This window comes from Armigeres subalbatus, chromosome 3 (genome assembly GCF_024139115.2).
Source record: "Armigeres subalbatus isolate Guangzhou_Male chromosome 3, GZ_Asu_2, whole genome shotgun sequence".
Lineage (NCBI taxonomy): Eukaryota > Metazoa > Arthropoda > Insecta > Diptera > Culicidae > Armigeres > Armigeres subalbatus.
In genome coordinates this window covers 20424389-20450894 of record NC_085141.1, presented here as the reverse complement: position 1 = coordinate 20450894, position 26506 = coordinate 20424389, and the positions used below count along the sequence as shown (strand labels likewise).

The window sequence follows — 26506 nt, the reverse complement described above, 5'->3', positions numbered from 1 at the left end:
TGCACAGGTCTATAGTATGTATGTATGTATGTATGTATGTAGTTAGCCACCATCCTAGCTTGAGTCTTGCTCTGCATGCGGTTCCATTTGACATTAAGGTCAAATTTCACTATCATTATGAATTCAACATTTTGCTGTATGAAGGGCCAAAAATGGGGTTGGTGGACCTGTAAGCAGAGACACTTACACGAAACCCACGGGAAAATAAGAATCTCCTTCCAGCAGAATGATCCAACAAAAAGAATAATGAAATTTGCAATACTTGTCAAGCTTTCCACGGGATGGTTTGTTAGAAGAAGGGCGCGTCAACTGGTTAACAACTGTTGGAGATAAAAGTAATAGCAGCTAACGACTAATATTTTCCTTCCTTGACTCCGATTGGCTACCACTTCGTTATCCAGTTGTAACTTCATTGATGCCCTGATGCACCCTCCCAACCCCATCATAAATACAGTCAAATAAGTTATATTGTAAGTAAAATTTGGTCATATGTAGAAAATATATGAAATAGTGATCTTGCAGATAATCCTGTAAAGCTACTGTGCTCCAACACTGCCAACACTGAAACATCAATTTCATCGTTAACTTAAGCTACAATTAACTACTTCCTATAATCACAACTTAATACATTAGTGTTTCGGTTGAAGCGTACCGCTATCTCTGGACCTCGATCCTGTATCGGAAAAAAAAATCTCTGTCGTCATAAGCATTCATTGAAAAAATGATTATAGATATATACAATATAAAAATAAAATGCTTGCCAGAAATTAATAAGACAAATTCACTGAAAATATTGAATATAATGAATTATAAAACACGTAGATGAAACATAAATTATATTTAATACTAGTCGACGCAGCAGACGTTGTCCTGACTCCTGCATAGCACTATAGGATTTCGAGCGGTCATTAATCGAAAATGTCATGTCTTCCGAATTATTTTAAAATATTTTCTCTCCATTGTCAATACTCTAATTAAGAGAAATTCTGAATTTGAAGTCTCTAGGTGCACTAGTTCCAAAGATATAAGGTGGCAAAGTCAGAAATGGGTAAAAAGTTAGCAAATTTTCTGAAAAATATTTTATTTTCAACTATTTATTGAAATATTTTTAAATGTTTTTTCTTCAATGTTAATACATCATTACAAAGGTTATTGTATAAGCTTTTAAATGGTGTGCAAAAACTAATGGTTACACTGTGAAAAAATTGAAAAAATGCGGAAGCAATATTTTTCCAAAAACGACGCTATTTTCAACTTTGATAGTGAAGAACTTTTTTCCTCAGGAATCCCCGGGTTCTTTTATGATACACATCAAGGACAAAGCTTCGACTAAAATGTCCTGAAAGAATTTCTTGCCAGTATTTGCAATTAACAGAGTTAAGTCACTCTGATTTTTTTTCATTTGTTTTTTACCGTGTTTTGCCTCTCTCGTACTCCAAGGTTAATGCTCATTCCAAAACCGAATGTTGGATAGGGGGGCCGGAGAGCCCTAGTGGGATATATCAAGTAACTCAGCGCGAAGAATCGCCGTGGCGTCTGTCTGAGTGTGCAGACGCGTCTGTATGTATGTGCGCAGAAGAACGCAATAGCTATTTAGACACTTATTTGTGTCCGATTTTCTCGCAACAAGTTTCATTCGACGGGAAATCTAGTCCCATCGTTTCCTATTGAAAATGGGTCAGACTGAACTATGCGCTCAAAGGGTATGGTCAAAATACATTTATTGGTAATAACTTCGACTTTATTTATAACCATTTGAGCTCATTTAATTAACTTTTCAAAGGAGTAAATGAATAAAACCCCCAATGCAATGCAGCACAACGGTAACGGAAGGATTTAACAGTTCGCTCATATATTTCCTGTCAAATTTTACCGTTTCCGTCGCCATTCCGCTGAAATGCGTTTGGGGCTTGAGTGGTTTGAGTCATTCTCTAAACCTAATTTTCTGAGCTATTCATTAGCTACTGATGGAGAACTAAATATGAGATTTCATAATATGTAAATATTTATAAATCTCCTGGAATCAATAATTCCCGACATGTTTATTGCAAAAGTAAAGACGAACAATATCTTAGTTAGAACGGAGCGTATGAAATTCCTGCTAGTGTTCATGAATGTCTGGCTAATGGTAGGGAAATATTTATTCACTCATCTACACTTTGAGGTTCACTGGCTGAACAACCAGCGGAAAGTCAATATAAACAGTTGAAGAAATTTAGAACTCATAATGCAAGAAAATGATCAAGAGAGGCAAATGTTGACATTTTCCTTCGTGCCTTACATGAATCAGATCCATTTTAAGCTCGATTTGGATAACGAGGAGACGTTGGAAAAAATTTTCACTTAGTTATTCTTATGCCATGCGTAATTTTGTAATATTTGAAGATTTTCAAAAGTTCTTTATCTTCTAATACTTTAGATGAATTTATCTCATCTTCCATCGTTGATGGAATTGAAGAAAATATCATTGAAGACTTAAACCTTGACACAGAAAAAGAATGATGCTGTATATAACTTGTAGAAATCATGAAAACAAATCAAAAGTAATTCAAATAGTGTTGTTATTTAAATTAAAAGAATTTTGCTTTTCGGAAGAATGGAGCATTCTTACATTCCACAATGAATGTCCACATTTTTTGAGAATATATTAATCTCATTTTTGAATAACTTGTACACGTAAAAATGTCATGGGATTGCGATTTCTAATTTGCTAATACCCTTTTTCAAAAGTTATTTTCAATTCTGATTATTTGATTAACATTTAATGCTTTATGATCCTTCAGATCCTAGTACTTTGTCAAACAAATTGTTCTAAATACAAATTGTGAGGCATGAGAGTGAGAACAAAAAATATCACGGAATGTCATGAAATTAATGTCATTTAACATGATCGCCGCCATAATGTCCATAAATTGCTGAACTTAGTTTTGTACAGCCCCTTCCTTCTCCTTAAGAAAACGCACGAAATTTCAACTTCCCAAATAGGTTTGCTTTGTCACGTTAATCGAACCTATGAAAAAAATAATTACGTAATTCATAGACGATCCCCAAAGGGGGGGGGGGTTGGAAATTGTATATTCATGCTATTTCGACCATACACAGCTAAAACTAAGTGGAAAATCACTTTAAAAGTCCAATTTTATTTTTGACCGCTCGCTTGTATGGGGATCCCCCATAGTGGCATAGTAGGCAAAAATGCGCGTTGTTAATTGCTCATGCGAAACTTCTACACGAATAATAATTTTAGTATTTCACGATGTAATCCACCTTACTCGTGATTTTCGCATGAGGAAACATCTTATAAACCCGTCGGACATGATAACGAACATATCTGCTGGAATGAAGGAATGAAAACAATCTATTCAGCCGCTCACGAATCACGCGTACACGAACACAGACCATTTCACCTTTATATCTAAAGATATAGAAGAAGAGGATAAATAAACAATATATGTTGAAGAAACAGCTTTTTGTGAATAATGCAATGATCTATTATCCGAGATTGCCTTTTTTCATTAGGAATGAATTTAAGAGCTGAAAATACAAATTTTAGAAAAAAAAATGAAATATCCTCATAACACTATTCCTGGAAATATAAATGAATGATGTTTTTATTATCATATCATATTATAATTTATCAATCATTGCAGAATCCTTGTTGAAAGTATGTATGTAGCTGGCCACCATCCTAGCTGGAGTCCCACTTCGCATGCGGTTCCACCTAACAGCAAGACCAATTCTTCTTGAGTTCTCAACTGGATCTGTAAAGCTGAGTGTTCGAATCCAATCATTACATAACGATACCGATGTCTCTCTTACTGTACCTGAGGTGTTTGAGTTTATCGTATTTTTATAAATAATATATTTTATTTTATATAGAACTCTTCAAACAAAATAAAATAAAATGATAGTAACGACCTCCCTTCCTCCCTCACTTCAAAACTTCTACTTTTATCAACTTACATATTATTGTTTACTTCAAAATTCTCTTTTATACCGACATTAAATACTCAAGATCTTTAAATCAAGCTGTTCGTTACTATCATTTTTTTTTTGTTTTGTTTTTTTTTTTAATTTTTCTCTTAATGCTTTCCATTTATTTTTTTGTTTATTTTGATTTTATTTTATTTCTTTTTTTATTTTAAAGTCTTTTCTTAATTTTTATTTTTAATTTTTATTTTTTTTTATTTTTAAGTTTACTTTTTTTTTTTTTGTTGTATTAGCATTCAGATCCGAGCCCTCTTTCATTATTATTAATTGTGTCCCAATTAAAAACTGAATGCTGATACAAATGCAGTCGGCATCAAGGCTTTTTCGGCTTTTGCTGTATCCGTGTTATTATACCCCCTTTTTTTTTTCTTCGGAATATTCTTTTACGTGACCACTATTAAACTTCTCTCACAATCAACTACCATCCATACTATTCGTACTTCTGTTATTTCTTTTCCTTTGATACTCTCTGTTGCTTCCTGCTCTTCTTAATAGGAACGTATTCTTGATGAACGGTTGACGATTGAGTGCTCTCAAATACATTCTTTGTTTATTTCTCTACTTATGTGTTTTCTTCTGAACTGTCCTCCCCTTCGGAAATTTCGCTATCTTGCTCCTTGTATATCTCTTCTGCTTTCTTTTTTATTTTATCCCTATCTTTTGCTAGCTGCTTCCAATTATCTTCATTCATTCCATCGTATCTGTTGAAATCTTGTTGTAACGAATCTTTCCATGTGAAGCTTGGTCTTCCATGTTTTTCTTTTCAAGGTTCAAACGCATTGCTATTTTAATTGGATGCTTTTCTGCTCTTCTTTCGATATGTCCAAAGTAACTAATTCTGTTCACTCTTACTCTTCTGTTGATCGTTTTTCCTTTCAGTTCTTTGCGTACGTTAAACTTACAGCTATCTGTTTTCTACACTGATTCCAAATATCCTTCAATATTTGCTTCTCGTACCTTCCTAACTGCATTCTGCTCCTTTTGGTTAGGGTGGCCGTTTTAGTTCCGTATAATATAGATGGTGCTATCACTGTATTGTAGATTAGTTTTCCAATTTCCCACGTCGGTTTATATTTCTTGCAAAATTCTACCACTATTTTCGATACTTTTGCTGCGTTCACACATCTTTGTCTAGTCGTCGCTGGTCGATTCAGAGTATCTGTAAACCACGTACCAAGATACCTCATTGACTTTTCCACCTTATACCTTCTACCGTTTAGCTCTACTGATTCTGGTGTAGCTACCATTGAATTAGGAGCACGGATTAGTATTTGGCTTTTATCATTGTTGATTGCCAGTCCTACATCACTCAAGGCATCCTCGAGTGCTTTAAGTATTCTTTCCAATTCACCCCGATTTTTCGCTATTATCAATATGTCATCCGCGAAGATCAATATTAAGGGGGTTTTCAAGGATCCTTTATCCATCATGTTTAGCTCAGGAACTTGTTCTTTCACTTTTCTCAAAACATCTTGCATGACAATATTGAACAAGAAAGGCGATAGTGGGCATCCTTGCTTGACCCCTTTCCCCCTTTTAATTTCCTCAGTGTATTGATTTTGCCACCTCACTCTCATCTTTTCTGTCCTGATACACTGTAACACTCTATCTATTAAATGTGATGGAACATTTAGCTTTGACAAAATATTTCTAAGTTGATGAAGGCTAACATTGTCAAATGCTTTACTAATATCTAGAGCTGCCACATATGCGGGATTTCCTGCATTCCAGTATTCCTCGAGAATCCTCCTCGCCACAAACATATGATCGTCGGTTGATCGCCCCTCAGTAAAAGCCGCCTGATTTATATCCGGATCTCCAGTAAATTGTCTTAAACGATTTTTTAACCACTTTGCGTATGGTTTGTATCCCACATTACACAGACTTATCCTTCTGTAATCCTTTACTTCTTTTGCTGCACTCTTTTCGGTATTGGAACTTGGATTGTTTTGGACATTTCGTCTGGCATCTCATTTTCTAACCATACTCGTTTCCAAATATCCACCAATTGTTTTGTGTTTCCTTATCCGCGTATTTAATTTGTTCCATTCTAATTCCATCTGCGCCAGCTGATTTTCCATTGCATTGCATTTGTACAATCCGTAGCATCTCTTCTTCCGTTGGTGGTTCGGTTATCGGGCAAGTATCTTGTGTCTCCATAAGTGTAATCTCTGTTCCTTCGCTCTCCTTCAGCTCCTCCTTCCAACGGCCCATTGGAATATAGTTATTCCTGTGTTTTTTTCTATTCATGAATCCCTTCAGAAACTGATATGATTTTTTAATACGAATTGCAACGTCAAAATCATTGAGTTCTTTATAGAATTTTATTATCTTTCTCTCATTGTGGCTTCTAACTGCCGCTTCAAATTTCGATCTTCTGTCTTGTAGCTTCCATCTATATGGCAGCATGTCTGGATGTTTTTTTACCAATTGGACTGCTTTCCTTATGTTATTCAAGGCTTTCTTCCTTATGGGTGTTAATGGTGCTCTCGAAGATCGTAATGCTTGCTCTGCTGCGTTTTTCATTTTTTCTGTAACTGTTTTGAAATCCTCATTAACCGTTTTTCCCATCTGCTCATTTTCACCCTGTCTCCTTAGTGCTGCCTGGTATTTTTGACCCTTCCTTCGGAAGTGTCTATAATTTCACTTTGTATGCGTTACGCAGGTGTGTTACGTATTAATCTATCAAGAAATCTCGTGAATTATTAAATAAAATGTATGGTATTTTAAGCAAATTCACTTTGACATTGAAAATATAATTATAACAAATGATATGACATGGAATTTTGCCTATTTTTCTTATTTGTTTCAAAGAAACAAATGATTTTAAATGAGGAACATATAGAAGCATGTACAAAAAATCTTCTCAGAAAAGCAAAAACGTAAAAATTGAAAGCGATTTCAAAAATTTCTTTAGTGGAGGCTAGATAGCAAATGTGAGTATGTTTTGAGACACTAATAGATCACTTGTATGCATGTATGTGTGCGTATGTGTGCAAATTCTGAAATTTACTACCATAAAATTCTCGCTCATTTTTAAGGTATTGAACAAGTTTAGTTTTACCAAATTAGGCATCCATAAGGCGAAATATATGTTATTATTGAACGCTATTGAGTTTCGCTCAGATCAATGACTGATTTAGTAAGTTCTGGATTAATTAATATCGAGGTCTCTGGAAATTACGAGTACAATATATGCAACCAGCGTTACGATAGTTACTAACCATCTTACAATAGTTATTCAATCTGACGAGCGCCTTATAGATAGGCAGCATGAAGTACAGAACGTTATCATTCGTTGAGTTGTCAATCAACCCATGACATCCGCCTTTGGGTAGGCAATTATTTTGCACTATCACGGTAAATCGCAGTGGGAAGCTGAGAAGTTTTATCTCGTTTTAAATACTGGAGTCTGAAAAAAAAATTCCTTATAACTAAGGAAGGGTCAAAATCTCACTGTAGGTGGATTAATCTGGGTTTTCTTTTAAACAGTCATATTTTAATGCTGACGCGTCTAGTTGAACTCTCTTTCTTTCCTTTTGAATTGTTTTTGCTGTTTGTATTCTAACACCTGTTATAATCATCTTGTGATCTGTTCCTATTCCCGTCCAGTATCCTTTGATGAATCTGATTTTAATGTTCCCTTCAATCGGTTTTAAAATATGATCAATTTGACTTTCTCTCTTGCCACTTCTCCATGTAACTTCTGTATTTATTCCTATCTCTGATGATATATTCTTTAATCTGTGTATAGTTAAGAACATTTTGAACTCTTCTCCATTGTCGTTGTTTTCTCTGAATCCAAGCTTGGTTCCCACATTTCCTTTTTCCTCTGGCATCAATGAAGCATGTCCTATCTGTGCATTCCAGTCTCCCATCATGATCATGTTTTTCCTCAAATGATCCTTATTAATCATTTTACCCAGTTTCGTATAAAACATATATCCTCTCTTATTTGGACCGTGCACATTTATCAAAATAATTTTTACTCCCTTCACTGCTATGCTCGCTGAGACTCCATGGTTTCCGATCTCAATCCATTCTATAACGTCAATTCCTGATTCCTTTCTGGTCAAAATTGCCAGTCCCCTTGTCTTATTTCCTCCTGTTTCTGCTATTCTCCAATCATAATTTCTTGTTGAAACCTTATCTGCTTTTACATTGGCTTCCTGCAGTGCTGCTATGTCCACATTGAAAGAGTTAAGCATATTATCGATATCCTGCTGTTTTTCTGGCTTCGAACATCCTCTTACATTCAGTGATGCAAACAATACCAGTTTCTCTTTCTCTTCAGTTCTCAGTTTCTTCGGTATATCCTTGCACCGTTCCTGTGAATCTGTTTCGGGTTGGTCGCGTTCATCTCTGTTTCCCTCTGACATTCTATTTCCATTGGATTTGGTTTCCTTTAGTGCCTTCGTTCCTGCCTGTGTATTCGTTATTTGTCGTTCTGACTCTTCCATGATGTCCTCCACTCGTGTGTCCTTATTGTAAGCTACTTGCTCCCGCCGCTCGACTTCAGTTTCTCTCACCGTACTTGCCCCATTTGCTCCCTGCACTGTTTCTTCTGGTTGTATGGTTTTCACGTATACTGCGTCCCTTATTATCCTCTTTTCTCTTTCCGACCCATAATTTCTCTTTCCTGCTTTGTAGTTTTCGTCCTCTATTCGGCTAATGCTGTCAAAATGGTTCTTGGTACCATTCTCTCCTGTATATAATATTCGTAGAATATCCTCTTCCTTTTCTTTTTGTTCCCCAATTACCATGGTTGGACTATCCTCTTGATACAGTATAATGCATTTGTCAAACAACTCCGTCACCGCTACCATGCTTTCATGTCCAAGATATATACCTGGCTTTTTTACTTGTTCTATGAAGTATAAAAATCCTCCTTCCTGCAAGCTTTCTGTTAAAAATATTTCAAATCTATCTCGATTGCTCCAAATATGGTTCGCTATCATGTTCCGGAGTTCCTTTATATCTGACATTTCGCATTCGTATTCCTCTTTGTTTTTGTCCTGCACAGGTCTATAGTGTGCTATAAAATATTTACCAATGCATCATTTGTGTAGTTGGTATTGAGGTCTCCAAGCAGATTTTACCAACACTATCACAGAGTGTTTTTTTTTTGCTGCACACTGAATCAAAATGAAAATTATCATTTTCACCTGATGTCTAGTTAAATTTGCGATATTTTTCTTAGTGTTTCCACGCATTGTTTATTGTTTTCTAACAGCAAACAAGAAAAATATGACAGTTCTAACAGCAAACAAAGGAAAATTTTGTAAACACAGCACCAACACCAATGGGGATGGAGAGGGCTATACCTGTCCCTTTTTCAGTAATATCAATACATGACTACCATACTCAGTCAATGTACGCTTTGTGCACTAAATAGCTACTGCTCGTCTTCTAATAAAGCGCAAGTAAGATCTATTGTCACATATAGCATCGTACAAGTCGTACTATTGTACTCATTATCTGTGAAGCACTGTCGAAGAGTGAGTTTAACTTGCAGTTCTTTCGCTTCCCGAATCAAATTAGATATCAAATCGACCTACATATTCATGGTGAGTAATAAAATTTCAACACTTACTTGTGCATTGGCTGAAATTTTGATAAAATTCCATAGATGGATTTGGAAGACGATCTTCTAGTGTTCGCAGAGAGTGAAAAAAGCCACTCAAACCACGGTTGCTGACATTGTTCCTCCACCAATCAAGCGTGTTGCAAATTCGCCAGTTTCTAACGAAGACAAGAAGCCTCGCATAAAGCCCAGTGTATCGTCGGAATCACTTAAAATGGTGGTTAGACTCTCCGAAGGCTGTGTCGACGAATAATTTTTCCAGACTTTGATGACGGAGCTCTCTAAGTTTCAACAAAACCATGCTGACGGATCTGGGCACTCCCTGCTGCTTCTTTTTGTGATTTGAAAGCCAGTATTTCACTAAGTGATCCTTTGATTCCATACTCATTCCGCTGTTGAGTGAATCCACTGCAATCGGTAAAGATGTGACAATAAATACAGTTGGGTGGATTAGTTTTGTTGAGTAGATATGAATGGGTGAGACGGGTATGTCCAATTCGAAGTCGCGTAAGAATACGTTATTGTGATGCGCCTGTGCTGTCTGGATGTTTCCCAGGGGAGCTTTTAATTTGTCTTAAACTTGACTGGTTTTGGCGCCAGTCGAGTTCCCAAGTAGACCATACTTCGTTTCGAATAGCTTTCGTGACGTTCTGGAGTGGTATTGGTATGTCGAGCTTCTGCTGGTTTCGTGCTGCTTTAGCTAGGTTATCAGCTAGATCATTTCCACTGATGCCACAGTGTCCTGGAATCCATGGATGTTTAGCTTTTCCTCCCTTTAAGGCATCCAGGCAACTGGCAGAATCAGTGAAAATTATTGTTTTTTCTCGGGCAGGGGTGTTGCTTACAGCTATATGAAGAGCGTATGCTTCAGCTGAAAATACAGTGCAGATGCTTGGTAGGAGAGAACTTTGTTTCTCATCACTTGCAGCAACTCCGGATCCTGTAAAGTCACTATCTTTGGATCCGTCGGTGTAGACGTGTGGATGGTACTCGGTTGTATGTTTTTAAAGGACAGTGTATGTTCGGTAAGTCGAAACCAGAGTCTATTATATATAGAGTTACGCAAAGAGTGAAGCCAAATCTACCTATTGAACTGTCAAACCGTCTACCTATCGAGCAAAGTAAACAAATGATCGTTGGTAAGGCGGAAGTACTGTTATCGCCTGATGATTATTATGGCGAATTAAAACTCACGAATTGAAATGTATTAGATTTGTTCTAGAAACAGCTTCAAAAAACTTCAATACACCCCCCAATAAAGTTGCAACAAGAAACTCACGTGTTTGCACTCTGTAGGTGACTTTGGTTATCGAATTAAAAAGCTTTAGAAGTGATCACTCCCGTGAAGTCACTTGAAGGGTTGAACAAAAATGAAAGTTTTCAACATAATAACAAGAGCATCATTCAGAATAAGAGTAAGAAGATCCTCTTTGCGCAACTCTATATAATAGACTCTGGTCGAAACCAGTTGTTTCGCGGAGAAAGCTTCTCGCTCGTGTTACTACCGGATAATTTACAGCCAGGGGGTCTTTTTCTACTAATCGTACAGCTAGTTGTGCTAGACGTTGTACTACTGCCAAATGAAAAGGTAGGCAACCAGATTCAGCCATAATGGAGGTAATTGGACTGGATACAAAGGCACCGGAAGATGCCCGAACTACTTCGTTGTAGGTAGGTCCTAGTATTCGTTTAAGGTCTTCGATGTTGATGCTGGTTAATCCCAAACCAAAGAATAGTTTCGAAGTTACCAGCGCTGATCCTGCTTTCAGCAGAGATGATCTACTACTTCTTTTCAAGCGGCATCCGAGAATTTGTAGGATGTTGAGTCGTTTGCTACAGCTATTTTTGACGGAAAAAGGTGCTGTTTCAAGTTGAACTTAGAGTCACACAGGATTCCAAGGATTTTCATTTTGCGTACTTGCGGAACAGGTATGCTATCGATGATAATTGCACGACCTCGTTTACGATGGTTTGACTGGCAGGAGTGTAGAAGTTTAGATTTGTTTGGAGCGATTGAAAACCCCACACTAGCAGCCCAATCAGTGGCAGCAAGTACAGCTTTCCGTAGGAGTCTTCTGATTGAGGCTTGCTGCGTTCCTTTTACTATTAGGATGACATCGTCGGCATAAAGCAAGATTTCAACGCCGGTGGGTATTTTATTGAAAATGGGCTGCATTGCCACCAGGAAAAGCGTAACTGACAGTATTGAACCCTGCGGCACGCCGTTTTCAGCTTTCCTGATGCTGGATGTTGAGCCATTTGCGGAGACTTGGAAGTGTCTATTCTCGAGAAAGCTGGATAACATATTCATCATACGGCCAGATATTTTCCATTCTTTCAGCGTAGAATACCGGGTTTCCATGTAGTATCATATGCTTTAGATATATCAAGGGACACTATTTCGACGTGTTGGTTGTGTTGCAGGGTGATGTATGATTCGAATTGTGCTAGGTGGGAATCGATGCCTTTACCAGAGCGGAAAGCATGTTGACGTGGATCTAGCCTCTTGTTCTTTTCAAGTTCAGTTATTAGGCGACGGTTGACCATCCTTTCAAATAATTTGCCCATACAGCTTAATAGTGATATTGGTCTATATCCGTCCGCCTTGCTCCTATCTGCATCTGGTTTAGGTATTGGAATAACTGTGCCTAATTTCCACTGCTTTGGAAAACTTCCGCTGATCCATATTCGATTAAGCAGTTCCAACAACGCCACTTTGGCGGAAAGAGGAAGGTGTTGCAACATTGGGTAACTTATGTTATCGTATCCGGTTGCGGAGCCGCCTTTTCTATCAAGCGCCCACAATAACTCCTCTATAGAGAAGTCGATGTTGTATTGCCTATACGCTTAAAATCAATAACACAGAGATGTGTTTGCTTCACACAAAACGGACCTAATGCAGAACATCCCCTAGATGAGCGACAGTTACACAGGCACAAAAATGCCTCGTACGGTCGTGATAACGGTCCTTTTCAACATGTAAACGTTTGTACAGATTCCTTGTTTCATGAGGAACCAAATACTGTTGAAAATATTGAATAAAACCACACGAGCTATTTTTGTGGCTGTGTAACTGTCGCTCATCTAGGGGTCCGTTTTGTGTGAAGCAAACATATCTCTGTGTTATTGATTTTAAGCCTGTATATAAGTTTGGGCGCTGAGTTGAGCTGGAGAGCCCGATGACTGATTTATGCTGTTTTTGGAACCTGTCGGAGTAGTTTGTTTCGGAAGATTTTTTTTTGGTATTCATCAGCCAGAGCTTCGGCTATCATTTTTCCATCATTAGTGAAACCAGTTGGAAGGTCGAGCGTGATTGTATTACTCGTTCTCTTACCTTGGAGTCTATTAAGCTTGTTCCAGACCTGGCTTGCCGGGCTATTATGATTAATACTTTCAGCGAACTCTTCCCAGCATTTCTGTTTTTCTTCCTTGATGGTTTTACGGCATATTGACCGGACACAGTGGCGTAGCCAGAAAATTGGTCTGGGGGGGGGTTTTCCGAACATTTTTTTTTTCGAAAAAAAAAATTTCTCCCAAAAATTTTGTCTCTGGGGAGGGTTTTGTACCCAAAACCACCCCCGTGGCTACGCCACTGACCGGGCATCGTGGAATAGCCTCAAGGCATCAGTTTTGCGTAGAAATACTAGAATAAGAGATCGGCGAAGACGCCATCTTGTTTCCAATCGAACCGTCAAAAGCGGTTCCATTTCGACTTGTTTACTTTTTTCACCCATAAGAAGCAAGCAAAAAGTTCAAGTGCTGCCAGTATCATTTTCACGATTTCATGCATTTTCATACGTTGCCATTTCGACAGTTTTTCACTCCGCCGGTCTCTGGTTATAGGGTTGCTAGTTTTGCGGGGGTCATCACTTCCGAGTCGCCTGAGGGCGCGAAGTCGCTTGCGCCTTTGCTATACTGCTGATTCTACGTCATCATTCCACCATACTACTGCCTTCGTTCCATGCCTGTCGCTGGTTTGTGGGATACATTCTTCCGCTGCAGAGATGATTCCGACTGTGAACTCTTCCACCGTCAAGCAATGCTCTGGACATTTGGGTTCTGCTTGTAAGCGCTTCGAACCGCTTCCAATTAGCTTTGTCATGGATCCATTTTTTTCGGTAGTGTGGTTCGCATGTTGTGCTTTGCGTATCAATAACGATGGGAAAATGGTCGCTATCTGAACAGTCCGGTAGGGTTTTCCATTTGAACTTCGAGGCAACAGATGTTGAGCAGATAGAGATGTCTAAAGCTTGGGAATTCCCAGTTACCGGGTCTATTCGAGTGTGGGACCCGTCGTTGAGTACAATCAAGTCATGTTGAACTACAAGCTGCAGTATTTCGTCGCCTCTTTTTTTTTTGCTTCACATATTGATGTGCCTATTTTGCTTCCCCAAGAGACATGGTGTGCATTCAAATCTCCCTATAAGAGTATCGGTTTCGAAAGTTTCTCTATTAAGGCGTCTAATAGTTTAGATGCCGAATCGTTAGTGTTGGGTGGTAGGTAGATTGAGGCGATTGTGATCTTCATCGGAGCTTGAAGTTGTACAGCAATAGCTTGGATATTAGTTCGTATTGGAATCCTTTGGAAAGGTGTTCCACTCTTGATTGACATACCAGCACCTTGCCTATCGCGAGGGGAGCAGTGGCTGAAGATAAACTCATACATGTTGCCGAGGAACTAGACTGGGAGTCGCTTCGGATCCATGTTTGTCTCTTGTAGGCAAATCACAGTAGGATGGTATTTCATGGCCAGGATTTGTAGCTCATTCTGATGTGACCGTAAACCACAAATGTTCCACTGTAGTGCGAAAGCTGGCTGAGTAACTTCGGTGTTGTTGGATTCTAGATTGGTAGAAGAGCTTGTGGGAATTGACTGTGCATTGAATGGTACATAAGAGGGAATACTTGCCATAAAGGATGGCTCAACCACGCCGACTGCCGCCAGAGGTTCATCGGAGAGATCCGGGACATCTCTGGTCAGGGTCGACGTGGTAGTCCTCGCACTTGGCGAATCAGATGATTCCGTATTGGACGATGGTGCGCATTCAATTGTACAGTCAGATTTGTATCCCACGGGGTTTGAAAGAGTGTTAGCAGGTTTGGCTGGTAATTTCCTCATGGTTGCGGCCACGCTGGAAGTTTGGTGATTGGTGGGACGCAAGAAGCTGTCCTGTGTTGCTTCGGTTTCATCATATGTTAGGTTCGAGTAAGCTGTTGGTGAGATAATGCTGTTTACGTTCGGCTCGACTGGATTCCAGGAGGAAGGAGGAAAAGCAAGATACTCGTAACTGGCCTCATTCCTGCCTCTCCAGACATCCACTCCAAGTGGTAGGCAGGTGGGGTTACTACACGCTCTTCCTCTCCTCGTCGAGAAAATCCACGGATTTGTCTTGTGGAAACAGGTGGGGGTCTGGGTCAGTAATGATGAGAGGTTTGGTATTGACTAACGGACCTAGATTGGTAGAAGACCTTGGGAATTGACTGTGCGCTGAATGGTATATATGAGGGGATACTTGCCATGAAGAATGGCTCAACCACGCCGACTGCCGCCAGAGGTTCATCGGAGGGATCCGAGACATCTCTGGTCAGGGTCGACGTGGTAAGCCTCGCACTTGGCGAATCAGATGATTTCGTACTGGACGATAGTGCACAGTTGATTTTCCGATAAGAATCGTATGCAGCAGAGTTTGAAAGAGTATAAGTATGTAGGTCTGGTAATTTCAACATGTTTGTGGTTAATTTAGAGATCGTTTTCTTGTTCGAAGATGAAGGAGGTAGTGCATGTTTTCTGTCTTGAAACCGCTTGTCGTGAGAGTTGTTGTTTGTTTGGTTGCGTTCGTGGTGTTGAGGCGTTGTCCTTATTCAAAGTCCTTATGGTTGATGCGTTGATGTTGATGTATTGATGATGGTTCTTCCGTTATCGTGTCCGTATTCGTAGCTATGTAATGGAACGTACACACGGCCAAGCAGTTTGACTAACATTGACTCCACCTCTCGTTTATTCAAACATCCATCAAGTTTTACCAACAGCGGCACGAACAATCAATTTATTCGACCAACAATATCACACACGAACGACCGAAGCGCCAACTTGAGCATCAACCATCAAACAATTTATGAGGGTTTGTGCAACTTCACTACAAATGCTCAAACATGTTCGGCGAACCTTGACTCCACCCCCGACAACTCAAACCAAAATCAAACCGTTTTAATTTTAATTTACGGCTTCTGGTGCGAATGTTGTTGATTGATCCAATATCACGATTGTCTCTTTTTTTCCGGTGGCGAGACAAAACTGCCGGCCCTTAGTGATTAAAATGTGATCCGGCCTAGGAGGCATGTTTATAATCAATTTTTTATTCATTAAAAGAAGACCATTGTAATCCCTATTACTCCCATTCCAGCAATTTATCATGTTTATCGACTACAATACTACCTTGACACTCCTAAGGTAAATAACTACCGAGTATCTATTTTTGGCCACTTGATTAGGAAATAAAACTTTAATGCCGTGCTACCTTAATACTACCGAAATAAAATTTTAATATCGCACATATTGGTCGTCAGTGCACTATAGGATTCCAAGCGGTTAAAACTGGGAAAAATACCAATTCACAACATGGCGACCTCTCTTCTTGATATTTTCCTGAATGGGTTTCAATATAAAATTCTAAGCCATAGGTACATCACGAAGTTTTTAATAAATTATTCTCCTTTATTGACCGTCTGCTTGTATGAAAAATCATCATAGTGCAGCGGTCGATGGCTCAACCGAACCCACCAACCAACTGACAAAACGAATAAAACTCATCTCTCTGAAGATGCTGCTTTCGCCGTGTCACCCAGCCCACAAAGGATCTCATTTCGTTGGGACAGGCAATATTGGTATTTATTTATGGCCTACCTTTACCTATCATACAAGCATAACTGTCCCATATATGCTTGATTTTCCTATTCATATGGGCCAGTTATGCTTCGAAGGACAATTTAGCAAGAGTCATAAACTCGTATGTGGCGCCTATACCGCACCCCGGCATAGGTGACATTCCTCAAGCGTTTTTATTGGCTATGGGTGTTATGAGACCAAATACCTTATGCTTGTTCTTTGGGATGAAATGGACATTGGAAAGTAATTTTGATTTTGTTTTTACAAGGATTCAGAATTTCCAAGAGGATTGATTAGCTACCTCTATTTAAAACATTCGTATCAAACCAATTAATGAAAAGCTAATCTTTATCACAATAATTGGATAACTAACTAACACTCTATCGTAAAACCTTGAATTATTCACCTTGACTTGATCCACTTTTCTCATTTCTACTGATAAAAATAAACAATTAGACGCGGTTTTCACATTTACTGGAAAATAGTTTTTATTGTAATATTTATAAATAATCGATTCAATTATTTTAAATTCCGAGACTTGCTCTCCTGTAAATTCAAATGAATTTCATAGAGACATTAGGAATAAAAATTATGGAAAATCAGTAGAATTTACGTTGGAAATCCAGTACAATTTCCCCTGAAAACAGAATATCCTACGAAAATTCAGTTAAATTTTCTGTTTATATCCAGTGAATTTTTTCGTGGAAAGTCAGAAGAATGTTGATAGTTTTCCAGAGAAAATTAAAAAGAATTTCATGAATATTTCTTGTGAATTAATTCCGGAAAATTCCTCTGCAATATTCTTTGGAAATTCAGTATACATTGCGTTTTATATTTGATCATGCAGATATATGAAAAATGGACTACCTTTATTGCCGGCACAGTTTATAGGCACAGAACTACAGTCGAGTTTTGAGAAGGGCTTGGTTACGACAGGATTCTCATTGCTAGATGGATCGATTTGTATTCCTATATCCCAACATCAACTTAATGAATCCGATGATAACATTTCAGCTCAAGGATGATTCCACTTGCATGAAATTAGGTACATGTATACATAACTCATCAAAATTATAGTATTATTGTATATGTCACCTACCGATCAATCTCCGATAAAATGAAAGTGCTGTCATCGCTTGTCGAACGGCTCTCATCCCTTCAAATTGCCACCTCTAATGATGATGGGTGCCTCTGATAAGCCTCGCATTAGATATGATGACACACTCTCCGTTCGCTGTCGGCCAGGTTGGATGTGCCTTCCCCTTCTGTACGTCTCTTCCACGGTTGTAAACAAGTGATACAGCGCAGTCACCCTACTCCGGAAGGCCTGCCGAAAAGAATTGCATGCCGCATGTGGAAAATTTCCTGTCACCGGAAGCCATTGCCGTTCAAACCAAAAGCTCATAATTTTGCCGGATGTCTACCTACGGCAAATCGAAAAAAGCGCTCCCCTCCACAGTTGTCTGAGGCTTTGTAGGTGGGTGGTTTGCGGCCACATGTCTCTGCATTAGATATGTGTTGTATCCATATGTGCCATCAACTGAGATATTTATGTTTTGTCTTTCAGTCATGTATTCAACCCATGCTATTAGACATATTACACACATGCTGTTTTTGAAGTTTTTATCTCGTACCTTCGAACTGTGAAATATTGATTCCTTTGTGAGTTGGATGCTTGTACCATTTTGTTCGAATTTCTTAGAAAATGTCTTTGTTATATGTTCGTTTGTCTGTGAATAGAAGGTGTTTCAATCACTTAAAATAAATTATGGACGACGAATGTTCCTGGCACACATGCCGTGAACATTTGTGTGGTTCGCTTCCAAACATTGAGTGGTGCTGTAGCAATCAATCAGATAGAATGCTCTAAATAATATGAAAATTGCGCTGTGACGCTTTTCAGAACATGTTACAATTATCTTCATATAATTGACATGTTATCAATTTTATTATTTCTAGCTGATCCGGCGAACTTCATCTCAAACATTGACAAAAAAGGAAACATCTTACCCGAAGGTATTGGGTGTCAACTCTGAAATTTGGGACCGTCACGAAATTATGTATTTTGAACGTTAATAGCGCCTTTAACTCACGATGTATTTTTAAGATACATATTTTAATCGACTCGGGAACTCTTTACCAATTTGCCAATTTTATTGAAGCTTTTGCATATCGACGATAAACTATTGAAAATTTAAATTCTTTCTAAATCCAGTAAAAATTTTGGAACCAACCAATCCCGTTCGTGCATTCCCAACACGGACATCAGATTGATGTAAGTTTTGGCCCACCGAGGAATTTTATTATCTTGTCTTAGTACATATACGGCCAGTATTGAAAGCATCTTGGAAATGTCGGTTGTATTTCCGATCATTTTCCTAATTGTAATAATATATAGCACAATTATTTAATCGGCCAGGAAAATTGGGAGACAATTCAAAACTCGCCTGCAATCAGCTTATTCAGTAATGAATAACCTGATGATTAATAAGGAGTTTTTGAATTCACGATACGATACTTTCGGAAAGAGTTCATTTTGGAATTGTTCGATTTAGAGAATTGGTTTCCGGCGAATTGTAGTATCTTATCTACCTGCGTCGATACACCTATGCCTGGCGTATTGTAGAGCTCCATAATCGTCGGTCTTGGGCGATGCTTCTGCAGTTTCCCCGAACTTTCAGGGTCCCCAGGTCCGGTTCCACCGCGTGCAGCCAGCGTGTTCGTGGCCTTCCACGAAGTCGCCGGCCCCTATCTGGTTCTCTGTTGAATATTGTTTTCGCTATTCTTTCTTCCGACATTCGCACTTGTTGGAAAGCGCATATCAACATTGAGTTGTCTCGATTATGAGGGGTGACGATTGCATGCTAAAGTTAATTTCAACAGCACTAAGTGACCAGCCCACAGAAGTCTGCCGTATTTTATACAATTCACAATATTTTCTGTATCTTCTCTATATAATAAAAATGAAATGGTCTGTGTTCGTATCCGCATAACTCAAAAACGGCTGGATGGATTTTCTTCATTCCTTCAGCAGTTAGATTCGTTATAGTTTCCGCCGGGTTCATATAATATTTGTTCATGCGAAAATCACGAGTAAAGTTGTTTAAATCGTGAAAAGCTAAAACTTAGAATCGTATGAATATTTCGCTTGGGCAGTGCACAACGTTCATGTTCACCTACTATGCAGGACAACGTCTGCCGGGTCAACTAGTACTTGATACAGCTCATGATTCATGCGTCTGCGCCACACACCATGTCTAGTTTCTTTTCTAGTTTTCCTCCGAGTATTGTACGCAGCACTTTTCGCTCAAAAACCCCGAAAGCTCTCTGGTCCGCCTCTTTTAACGTCTATGCTTCATGTGCATGAGCAAATTTCGTTTCCGTCTGCCTGCTGCGGGACCTAAGCTGGCTACTTAATCCGGTAAAGAGCCTGTTCGCAGCAGCAATACGTCATCTCACTTCACGGGAAACGTCATTGTCACATGTCACAAGCGTTCCAAGGTAGCAAATTCTTCAACAACTTCAAACACATCCCCATCAAGCACTACCTCTGCACCAACACTACTAGGTCTTCCCTTATCTCTACCTGCCACCATGTACTTTGTCTTGGTAGAGTTAATGGTTAAGCAAAAGAAATACGACTGGAAGATTTTGTGTTTTATTGTGTCTAATTTAGTCAAAACGATTCGTTTTGTTTTGCCCGACGTTTCGGCCTGTATTTTTGGCCTTTTTCAAGGGTGAACTAAAATAAGAACATGGACTTTAGGAGGTACACAACCTAATACATAAAACATAGTAAAATATAACCTATACAGTCTAACGTTTTTCGTTATTAAGTTTGCCGTTTTTCACATAGGGAGGGCTTCTCGTAATCCTACAATTGTAACACATAAAAACATAATACGGCCATAACATAATTCACATAATGGTTAAGCCTATCCTCGCCGTTTCCCTCTTCAGTGGAACAAAAGCATCAACTACTGCCCTGCGATCCGTTTCAATGAGGTCGATGCCGTCCGCAAAGCCCAGGAGCATATGCGACCGTGTGATGATAGTGCCGTTCCTCTGCACGCCAGATCTCCTAATAGCAATGTTGAACAATAAATTCTAAAGTGTATCACCCTGCTTTAATCCGTCTAAGGCCACAGACGAGGTTGACACTTCGTCTGCAATCCGAATACTTGATTTCGAGCCATCCAGTGTTGCACGTATCAGTGTAATAAGTTTCGCCGGAAAACCGGACATTATCTGCCGCAGCGGGTACGAGCCACTAGCATCCGACTCCTAGCAGCATTTTTCTCATCCGTCACTCGCTGGCACTCATCAAACCAAGTATTTTGTTTGCGTCGTTGTGCATTGCCAAATACTTTCTGCGCTGTTGTAGTCACAGCTTTGTGGATAATTTCCCACAATCTGTTGACGTCGTCAGATCCGGTGGCATCTCCTATCCGCTCGTGCAGCTTCTGGTGGTACTGTTCAGCAACTCCTTCGACTGACAAGCGTTGGATATTGAAACGCATCATTCTGTTGTTTCGTGAATTCGTGACGCTGAAAAGTCGCCCCTAGTGATCCGAAAGTGATCCTAGTCGATGTTTGGACCTCTGAAGGACCTTACATGGTAGTCATTTATGTTATTATGAGAATCCATGGTGAACGGACAACGATGGCGTCCAGTGTTGACAACAAAAGTTCAAGAATCACATGCGCACAATCACATGCCCGCATCACAAGCGCGTTAGTAGCAATCAAACAAATTTTTGATTCTGATTTTACTGGTTGATAGTGCGCATTTTAGAAAATAAATCAATTCTTTTCAGGATCACCATCCAAGTAACATTTTGGTTGTTGGCCCTCTTGTAGAGTAAATAATTGTCTTCAAGAGCGTTATAAAACTAAAAATGGCACTTGGACATAATCGCTTGGCGATGGCAGGAAGTTACCGTCGGTAGCAGAATCCTCGGTAGCATACGTCGGAGTGGGACGCTGCAGAAATTTAATTGGCAGGGATGGCGTCTTATAACGTTTCAGCGGAAAACCATCGCCACAGTGGGGAAAATCCAACCCAAAAAGGTGCCTATTTATTGTGACTACTTGCTGCGCCGGAAAAATACCTTTCCTAAAGGGAAAATCCACGACAAATCGAATGGTCATGCGCTGGAAATTATGGGAACTGGCCGTTTTGCCCCATTTACTCCTAAAAATTATATATTTTCTATGACAGCTACAAATTAATGTTGATTGCGGCTAACTATTTCTATGTTTTCTAATGCTAATTAAGTAGAAAATACGAGTGGTATCAATTCCGACCTCCGACCATGACTGGAAGTGGCTGTTTTGCAACATTTACCTCCGGAATCGTATTTTTTCTATGACAGCTCCGATTTAAAATCAATTGCGGCTGTCTATTTCTATGTTTTCTGATGTTAGTCAGTAGAAAATACGAAATCTATTCCAAACTTATACCATGACTGGAAGTGGCCCTTTTGCCCCAGTTACCCCTGAAATCGTATTTTTCTATGAATGCTACAATTTAAAATAAATTGCGGCTGACTATTTCCATGTTTTCTGATGCTAATATAGTAGAAGATACAAATGGTATAAATTCCGGCCTTGGATCATAATTGGAAGTGGTCTTTTTGCCCCATTCACCCACAAAAATAGTAATTTTTCTATGACAGCTTCAATTCAAAATCAATTTCGACTAACGATTACTGTGTTTTCTGATACGTTTTTTGTAGAAAATACGAATGGTCTAAATTGTATGTAATCCGGCCTTGGACTGTCACTAGCAATAGCTGTTTTGCCCCCTTTACCTCTGAAAGTAAATTTATCATATGGTCGCTAAGACTTAAAATCGATTTTTGCAATTATTTCTATGATTCTTAATGCAAATTCAGTAGGAACTACAAACTTGGAATCGTAACTAAAAATGGCCAATACGCCTCATTCCCAAAAAAAAAAATTGTTTTGTATGACCGCCACGATTTAAAATCAATTGCGGCTAGTTATTGCTATGTTTTCTAATGCTAATTCGTAAGAAAATACGATTGTTACATGTTCCAGCCTTGGATCACGTCTGCAAGTGGTCGTTTTGCCCCATTTGCCTCTAAAAATCTTTTTTTTTTTTCTAGCACAGCTTTTATTTGAAATCCATTGCGCCTTATTATTTCCATTTTAATTATTGAGAAAAGCGGAAAATCTTCCTGAGATGTGAGGCTACTTTAAACATCAGAAAACATAGAATTAGCTAGCCGCAATAGATTTTAAGAAGTAAATTGGGCAAAACGGCCACTTCCAGTCATGATTTAAGGCCGAAATATATGACAATGATTAAATTAGTATCAGAAAACATAAACATAATTAGCCACAATCGACTTAAAATTGTAACAGTCATAAAAAATATCGAAGTGGGGCAAAATGGCCACTTCCAGTCATGATCCAAGACCGGAATTTATACCATTTGTATTTTCTACTAAATTAGCAACAGAAAAAAAAAAAGAAATCGTTAGCTTAAATCAATTGCAAATTGTAGTTGTCATAGAAAAATACGATTCCAGGGGGTAAATGGGGCAAAACGATCACTTCCAGTCGTGGTATAGGGTCGGAATAGATTCTATACGGCCACTTCCAGTCATGATTCAAAGCCGAGATTAGCATCAGGAAACATAGAAATAATAAGCCACAATCAATTTTAAATTGTAGTTTTCAGGATAAAAAATCGAAGGTAAATGGGGCAAAATAGCCACTTCCAGTCATTTTCCAAGGCCGAAATTTATACCATTCGTATTTTTCACTAAACTAGCATAAAAAAACATAGAAATAAGCAGCCGCATTTGATTTTTAAATGGTAGCTGTCATAGAAAAATACAATTCCGAAGTTTAATGGGGCAAAACGACCACTTCCAGTCATGGTATAAGGTCGGAATAGTTTACACTATTTTTCTACTAAATATTTTCTCCTAAACTAGCATAAAAAAACAAAGAAATAGTCAACCGAATATGATTTTAAATTGTAGCTGTCATAGAAAAATACGATTCCAGGGGTAAATGGGGCAAAACGGCAACTTCCAGTCATGGTCGGAGGTCGGAATAGATACCATTAGTATTTTCTATATTTCACGGGCAGCAGGGACTATGTCCAAGGGCTTGACGATCCCTCCCCAGGCCATCTGCGAGTTGTGGGGCTTGCCTAGGATGTGGTGGGGTTTGACAGTGGGCCCTGTTAAACCTCTATAAAAAGCTGCATGTATCCGCAAGTAGGCTCCACCAAAGCGACCGTGTGCCGCTCAAAGCGCACAAGCCCAAGTCCTGGTGTTAGGTGGGACGCTAAACAGCCCTGACACGACGGCCCTCCGACGAGACAGGAGGTTTGCGCAGGCCCAATAAGCCGCCTAGAAAACCAATCATTACGAACAATATAAGAGATAATGCGACTCGATATAATCGGCAAAGACCCAGGCGACGAATACAGGATCACGATTGGAAGCTTGGAACATGGAATTGCAAGTCGCTAGGTTTCGCAGGTTGCGACAGGATGATCTACGATGAATTACATCCCCGCAACTTCGACGTCGTGGCGCTGCAGGAGATTTGCTGGACAGGACAGAAAGTGTGGAAAAGCGGGCATCGAGCGGCTACCTTCTACCAAAGCTGTGGCACCACCAACGAGCTGGGAACCGGCTTTATAGTGCTGGGTAAGATGCGCCAACGCGTGATTGGGTGGCAGCCAATCAACGCAAGGATGTGCAAGCTGAGGATTAAAGGCCGTTTCTTCAACTATAGCATCATCAACGTGCACTGCCCACACGAAGGGAGACCTGACGACGAGAAAGAAGCGTTCATAGACAGACATACGATGCATGCCCACTGCGGGACGTCAAAATCGTTAACGGCGACATGAACGCAGAGGTAGGGAGCGAGGAAATATATAGACCGGTCATCGGACCGGATAGTCTGCACACCGTATCGAATGACAACGGCCAACGATGCATAAACTTCGCAGCCTCCCGCGGAATGGTAGTCCGAAGCACCTTCTTTCCCCGCAAAAATATCCACAAGGCCACATGGAGATCACCTAACCAAGAAACGGAAAACCAAATCGACCACGTTCTAATCGACGGTAAATTCTTCTCCGACATCACGAACGTCCGCACTTACCGCAGTGCGAATATTGAATCCGACCACTACCTCGTTGCAGTATGCCTGCGCTCAAAACTCTCGACGGTGTACAACACGCGTCGAAGTCGGACGCCGCGGCTTAACATTGGGCGGCTACAAGACGGTAGACTAGCCCAAGAATACGCGCAGCAGCTGGAAGTGGCACTTCCAACGGAAGAGCAGCTAGGCGCAGCATCTCTTGAAGATGGCTGGAGAGATATTCGATCCGCCATTGGTAGCACCGCAACCGCTGCACTTGGCACAGTGCCCCCGGATCAGAGAAACGACTGGTATGACGGCGAATGTGAGCAGTTAGTGGAAGAGAAGAATGCAGCATGGGCGAGATTGCTGCAACACCGCACGAGGGCGAACGAGGCACGATATAAACAGGCGCGGAACAGACAAAACTCGATTTTCCGGAGGAAAAAGCGCCAGCAGGAAGATCGAGACCGTGAAGAAACGGAGCAACTGTACCGCGCTAATAACACACGAAAGTTCTATGAGAAGTTAAACCGTTCACGTAAGGGCCACGTGCCACAGCCCGATATGTGTAAGGACATAAACGGGAACCTTCTTACGAACGAGCGTGAGGTGATCCAAAGGTGGCGGCAGCACTACCCGAGTAGCACACATGTTGCACTAAGATCACAGTAACTTATATGTGACCAAATTTAGTCACAATTAGGTTGCTGCAACCAGTTTTCCTTGACTTGTGCTGCTTGGGTATGAAGAACACCTGAATGGCGATGTGGCAGACGAAGATGGCGGTATGGTGATGGACCTGGGAGAACGCGCGCAGGACTTCTACCGGCTCCGGATCTCCAGGAAATCCAGGAGGAAATTGGCCGGCTCAAGAACAACAAAGCCCCTGGGGTTGACCAACTACCAGGAGAGCTATTTAAACACGGTGGCGAGGCACTGGCTAGAGCGCTGCACTGGGTCATTACCAAGATTTGGGAGGAGGAAGTTTTGCCGCAGGAGTGGATGGGAGGTGTCGTGTGTCCCATCTACAAAAAGGGCGATAAGCTGGATTGTAGCAACTACCGCGCAATCACATTGCTGAACGCCGCCTACAAGGTACTCTCCCAAATTTTATGCCGTCGACTAGCACCAACTGCAAGGGAGTTCGTGGGGCAGTACCAGGCGGGTTTTATGGGTGAACGCTCCACCACGGACCAGGTGTTTGCCATTCGCCAAGTACTGCAGAAATGCCGCGAATACAACGTGCCCACACATCATCTATTCATCGACTTCAAAGCCGCATATGATACAATCGATCGGGACCAGCTATGGCAGCTAATGCACGAACACGGTTTTCCGGATAAACTGACACGGTTGATCAAAGCGACGATGGATCGGGTGATGTGCGTAGTTCGAGTTTCAGGGGCATTCTCGAGTCCCTTCGATACCCGCAGAGGGTTACGGCAAGGTGATGGTCTTTCGTGTTTGCTATTCAACATCGCTTTGGAAGGTGTAATACGAAGAGCAGGGATTAACACGAGTGGTACAATTTTCAATAAGTCCGTCCAGCTATTTGGTTTCGCCGACGACATAGATATTATGGCACGTAACTTTGAGAAGATGGAGGAAGCCTACATCAGACTGAAGAGGGAAGCTAAGCGGATCGGACTAGTCATCAACACGTCGAAGACGAAGTACATGATAGGAAGAGGTTCAAGAGAAGACAATGTGAGCCACCCACCGCGAGTTTGCATCGGTGGTGACGAAATCGAGGTGGTAGAAGAATTTGTGTACTTGGGCTCACTGGTGACTGCCGAAAATGACACCAGCAGAGAAATTCGGAGACGCATAGTGGCTGGAAATCGTACGTACTTTGGACTCCGCAAGACGCTCCGATCGAATAGAGTTCGCCGCCGTACCAAACTGAC

At 40.2% G+C, this 26506-nt stretch overlaps 2 protein-coding genes across 2 annotated transcripts in view; one reads left to right on the top strand and one right to left on the bottom strand.

The window, feature by feature from the left end:
- The window catches only part of LOC134225222 (AP-1 complex subunit beta-1), a 292898-nt gene that overhangs the window by 53268 nt on the left and 213124 nt on the right, over positions 1-26506 (bottom strand). The gene's annotated exons all lie outside the window — the stretch shown is intronic.
- The window catches only part of LOC134221155 (cationic amino acid transporter 3), a 160931-nt gene that overhangs the window by 5793 nt on the left and 128632 nt on the right, over positions 1-26506 (top strand). The gene's annotated exons all lie outside the window — the stretch shown is intronic.